General features: G+C 48.0%; 1 protein-coding gene across 2 annotated transcripts in view; it reads right to left on the reverse strand.

Annotated features, from left to right (window-relative positions):
- Nucleotides 1–808, reverse strand: part of csk (C-terminal Src kinase) — a 143,232-nt gene extending 142,424 nt beyond the window's left edge. The window contains exon 1 of one of the 2 annotated variants that reach the window (XM_072553009.1): nt 695–808. The gene's annotated coding sequence lies outside the window, so the exon portion shown is untranslated. The remainder of the gene's footprint in view (nt 1–694) is intronic. The other variant, XM_072553011.1, reaches the window with a different exon arrangement.
- Nucleotides 809–6,000: the final 5,192 nt, after the last annotated feature.

The raw sequence follows: 6,000 nt of genomic DNA on the forward strand, positions 1-6,000 counted from the left end.
CTTCACCTGAAGAGGGAGGTGGGGGATCCATGTCCACCAGGGGGACCTTCACCTGAAGAGGGAGGTGGGGGATCCATGTCCACCAGGGGGACCTTCACCTGAAGAGGGAGGTGGGGGATCCATGTCCACCAGGGGGACCTTCACCTGAAGAGGGAGGTGGGGGATCCATGTCCACCAGGGGGACCTTCACCTGAAGGGGGGAGGGTGTGGGGATCCATGTCCACCAGGGGGACCTCCACCTGAAGAGGGAGGTGGGGGATCCATGTCCACCAGGGGGACCTCCACCTGAAGGGGGGAGGGTGTGGGGACCCCCAGCTGCAGTGTGGGGCGGTGCAGGGGCAGGAGCAAGGGGGAGGGGGGTGCACCTCCTCTGCGGGGTTTACATCCAGCTTCTCCTCCGCAACCCGCGGGAGCTCCGAGCTCCCCCGAGGGTCCTACTTCCTGATTTCTCTCAGGTTGCAGAAAGTCCCTCCCGGCCGGCTTCCCTTTCGGATCATGCGGAGGCTGCAAACAAGGCCTCAGGTACAAACCCGGGCTCCGACAGGCGGCACTGGGTTGAGGCGGCCCCGAGGCCTCTGCTGCCCTAACGACCTGATTTGGGGGGGGGGGGGGGGAGAGAAGACCGTCAGCGCCCATGGTATTCCCTCATTCCCCCCCCCCCCCCCCTTTAATCGGTCGCTGACCCGGGACTCACCTTCTCTGCCTCACTCACTCACCGCCGCCACCGCTCGAGCTGCACCTTCCCGTCGCTCCGCACAACCGCCGGGGCGCAGCGCTGGGCGGGGCCTCGCCGCCCGCCGGGCCCTGGGCCAATCAAAACCCCACCTTCCGACTCCCCCCCCAAACCGACTCAGATCGACAGCCCCTCTGTCCAGTCGGATCGCAGGGCCTCCGCCGGCTCGCCAATCGGCAAGTCGTTCTCGTCACTGGTTCTATCTCGATTGGTCACCGTCCGGGCCAATGGGCGGATCCCGCCTCCCCATTGGCCGAGATGGTTTAGAGGGCGGGTGGCAGCCGGCTTGCCAATCGCACCTCCGCCCTGGCCACACCTGCCAATCATGGCGAACGGGCGGGGCGAAAGGCATAGTTAGCCAATCAGGGATTGAATCCGCAGAGGCGACTCAGGCGGGAAAATTCGAAATTATGAATGAACACTCTTCCCGACTGTGCAGTAATGTCTCAGAAAAGGTTGATGGAACACTTCATATTCCATTCAGGCAAAAGCATCAGTGGTAGAAAAATAATGAGTATGTTGGCATCTTTTGCTGCAGTTGCAGTGTCTTTACCTCTGAGCCAGCAGTCGTGGGTTCAAATCTCATCTGCTGCAGATGTAAACCTAATCTGGAGAGACACAGGACGGAAATGGGCAGCATGAAAAATCCCCCTGTATGTTTGGTTTTTAATGAGTACTGGAAATAGTGACTGTACTTGTAAACATAATGTAATGATGGAAGAAACTCATTTTTCGTTTTGCACCTTACATAATTTTAACTTTAAATGTCATGTATTTGCCTTCAATAAATGCCAACAATCTTGTTTACTTTTGGAAATAAAACTCATGCTCACAAACACGCTCAAAAGCAGTTAATACAAAAGTAAAACACTGGCTATCAGAAGTCTAAAACACAGGAACTATTGGAAACACTCTACAGCTCAGACAGCATCTACAGAGACAGAATTAGGGGGCAAGGACAGGACCTTCGCTGAGGGTTTGTCAACCACACCAGCAAATTCAAACAGGGGTCAGATGCTGAATCATTGCAAGAAACAGTCGTTCACTGTGATTTTCCCCATGATAGTGGGAATTGAAACCGGAACTTCCAGGTCAGATGTCGGGTGCGACTCCCTGCTCCACAAGTTCTGCTTCAAGCATTGCAGAATCCCAACGTGTTCCAAGTTATTCCTGGTCCTTGGTCTACAAGAGGTGGGGGAACCCTTCTGAAAAACAGAAGGGGATAAAGACAATGATGTACACCAATCAGTGAAGAACATGGATCAGGCTTGTTTCCCAGTCCCAGGAATCATAGAATTCGTTAGTGAGCAGTGTTTGTTTCTGCCAAGTACTGAAAGCCTTCGAGTTTCTGGGTTTCAAATTAAAAATGCCAGACATAAAAGTGACCAATACCAGACAAGGAACAGGTCACTAAAAACTGGACTGTCCAATACAAACTGAATAATGCAATGGTAAGTTAATAAGAGGGATGCCACTTCAAAATGGAGGTATTTTCTCTTCAAATTGGTTGGGGGGCGGGGAGTGGGGAAACATACTACAAAGAAGACAGATGTTTTGTCAGGCATTGAGAAGGACAAGGCTATGAGAGACATGGGAACATGACCTGCTGTAATGTTCTGTCCAATCCACTCAGCTTTCCTGACTTGAAAAAGAACACCGTTCCTTCTATAACATAGAATCATAGAGATGTACAGCAGTGAAACAGACCCTTTGGTCCAACTTGTCCATGCCGACCAGATATCCCAACCCAAACTAGTCCCACCTGCCAGCACACATATCCCTCCAAACCCTTCCTATTCATATACCCACCCAGATGCCTTTTAAACGTTGCAATTATGCTACCTTGCACCACTTCCTCTGACAGCCCTTTCCACACACGTACCAGTCTGCGTGAAAAGTTGCCCCTTACGTCTCTTTTATATCTTTCCCCTCTCACGCTCTAGTTCTTGACTCCCCCACCTAAGGGAAACAAATCTTATCTATTTACCCTATCCATGCTCCTCATGATTTTATAAACCTCTATAAGGTCACCCCTCACCTGCCGATGCTCTAGGGAAAACAGCCCTACCTATTCAGCCTCTCCCTATAGCTCAAATCCTCCAACCCTGGCAACATCCTTGTAAATCTTTTCTGAACCCTTTCAAGTTTCACAGCATCTTTTTGATAGGAAGGAGACCAGAATTGCAGGCAATATTTCAAAAGTGGCCTCACCAATGTCCTGTTTAGCCACAACATGACCTCCCAACTCCAGTGTTCAATACTCTGACCAATAAAGGAAAGCATACCAAACGCTTTCTTCACTATCCTAACTACCTGCAACTACTTTCAAGGAGCTATGAAGAGTTATGCAATCCAAGGTCATTTTGTTCAGCAACTCTCCCTAGGACTCATTAAATGTATAAGTTCTGCTAAGATTTGCTTTCCCAAAATGCAGCACCTCACTGGCTCAAAGTCCTGAAACTCTCTCCCTCACAGCATGTACCTGCAATATATGGTCTGCAGTGGTTCAAAAAGGCAACTCGCCATCACCTTCTCAAGGAAAAGCGGGATGGGCAATAAATGTTGGCCCAGCTAGCAGTTCTCTGAATGAATAAAAACAATTGAGACAACAGTCAGACCACTCCCCCCTACTCCAATGCAAAGTCCAAAGACATGTAAATTAGGTGGATTGGCCATGCTAAATTACCTATAGTGTTCAGGGTGTGCAGGTTAGCCACGTTACCCATGGGAAATGTAGGGTTAAAGGGATAGGTTAGGGGGTTGGGTTTGGGTAGGATAATCTTTGGAGGGTTGTTGTGGATTTGTTGGGCCAATAGTCGGTTTCCATGCTGAAGGCATTCTATGATTCAGATTAGCCGTGATTATAACATATAGTGAAACAGGCTCAGGGGCCTGAAGGGCATACTTCATCTTTTCATTCTTAGGTTATCCTGTCCATACTGGGACCTCTGCAGCTACACAGTGAACTTATAAACTTGGCTGGAATACTGCCTTGGTCCCAAATAGGGGCATTATCTCTAAGTAGCCGAAATGTCCACCCAGGTAAATCTGGGATTCGCAGTGCTGACTGGAAAATGCCACTCAGCTTCCTTCACTAGGCCTGAAGTGGTTCTTATCAAGACTGACTAGCTGCCTGTTGCATGCAGACTGCTACCTACAGTCTCTCTCTGCAACCAGCCCCAGCCCTGGAAAAGATGTGAAATGTAGGTTTGAAGAGAGGTCAACAGCCTGAAATATTTACTCTGAGTAGAATTTAATGCACTCCAGTGAAGTTGACACTTACTGAGGATGGGGGGGGGGAAAGGGGCAGGTGGATCCTCACCACTTTTCCCATCTGTTTCTGACTAAATGTGGGTTGGGAAAGCCTTAGGTCAGCCTTACAAACCTGCACCCAATTAAAATACTCATCCTGTTAGTTTTCATCCAGTGGTGACCAAGGGTCTCGCCAGAAGGGAAACCCAGTAACTAAACCTAGTCAGGGATGCTTGGAGGACTTTTTAGGGTGTACTTCCCTCATTCAAGGTCCCTCAATTTCCAAATCAAGGGACCCAGCAATGCGAAGGAACAAGTAGCCTTCTGAGAGTCACTGCCATTGCTCTCCCCTTGCTGCTGACCATCTTCCCCATGACTCCTACTCCCTGTCCCTAATGCCACCATTCTCACATGGGGCCTAGGCCACTCAGCAATCCTGATGAGTACACTACCAGCACCAAACACCATTCCCAGAGGTGTTGCTTTGCAATGCACATCTGCTGGCCTTTGATTGGCTATCAGAAAGAAAAAAATCTATGTCTGCTCCAGTAAAGTGTCTAATTATTACTTAATTTTTTTTAAGATTACTTACAGCGTGGAAACAGGCCCTTTAGCCCAACAAGTCCACACCGACCTGCTGAAGTGCAACCCACCCAGAGCCATTCCCCTATATTTACCCCTTGACCTAACTCTACAGGCAATTCAGCATGGCCAATTCACCTAACCTGAACATTTTTGGATTGTGGGAGGAAACCCGAGCACCCAGAGGAAACCCACGCAGACATGGGGAGAATGTGCAAACTCCACACAGTCAGTCGCCTGAGGTGGGAATTGAACCCAGGTCTCTGGTGCTGTGAGGCAACAGTGCTAACCACCGTGCCGGCCACATAAAGCAATATTCATCTCTCGTCAGCTTTCCAATTAAAACTGTTAAGCAGCAAGTTACTACAAAAATAGCTCGTCTCACATTCATTTTATGAAGAATGGAAAATTTTTCTTTATTATTTCACAGAACTGTGGGAGTTGCTGACAAGGCCAGCATTTGCTGCTCATGCCAATTTACTCTTGAACTTAGTGGTTTGCTAAGCAATTCCAGAAGGTAGTTAAGTGTCAACCACATGACCATGGGTCATGACCTTGCCTCAGGGGCCAAAGAGAAAGTGAGGACTGCAGATGCTGGAGATCAGGGTCAAGAGTGTGGTGCTGGAAAAACACAGCAGGTCAGGCAGCATCCGAGGAGCAGGAAAAATGACATTTCGGGCATAATTCCTGGTGAAAAGCTTATGCCCGAAATGTCGATTCTCCTGCTTCTTAGATGCTGCCTGACCTGCTGTGCTTTTCCAGCATCACATTCTTGACTCAGCAGCCAAGTCTAGGTTAGATCTGATAAAGAAGGCAGATGTCCAGCTCTGAAGAAAATGTGGGTCTTTCAAATAATCAATGTTAGTTTCATGATCACCATTATTGAGATTAACATGATAGTCCATTTGGGAATTTGGGATCTGCTATTTGGGAATGAAATAGATAATGATACTCATTTGAAGAGCCATTGCAGGCATGATGGGCCAAATGGCCTTCTTCTGCACTGTAAGAATTCTGTGCTGGATTGAATTTAAATTCCAGAAATTACTACTGTGGTATTTAATCCATTGGTCTAGTGACATTAGCACAAAGTCATTATCTCCTATCAAATAATATTGGCAATGGAGCTGAAAATTTTGCAAAATCTTCACCGTTGATCATGTTGTATGAGCTATCTGGTAGGTTTGAGTGACCATGTGGAAGACCCAGATGTGAAAGCTTACTAACCCACTCAGTCCTGAGGATATAACATGGTGGGTGAAATTTAAGGTTCTCCTTGGTATTGACCTTTTCCGATCTTTACACCCCTATACAACTCGAAGGACTCTCTGCTCCTCTTCACATTGTGTGGATTTTTATTGTCTCCCAAATGACCAGAACATGCAAATTGGGTTTCAGATTAATACCTAATCCAAAGAATTAGAATTAGAATT

This window comes from Chiloscyllium punctatum, chromosome 33 (assembly GCF_047496795.1).
Source record: "Chiloscyllium punctatum isolate Juve2018m chromosome 33, sChiPun1.3, whole genome shotgun sequence".
In the NCBI taxonomy this organism is placed as follows: Eukaryota; Metazoa; Chordata; class Chondrichthyes; order Orectolobiformes; family Hemiscylliidae; genus Chiloscyllium; species Chiloscyllium punctatum.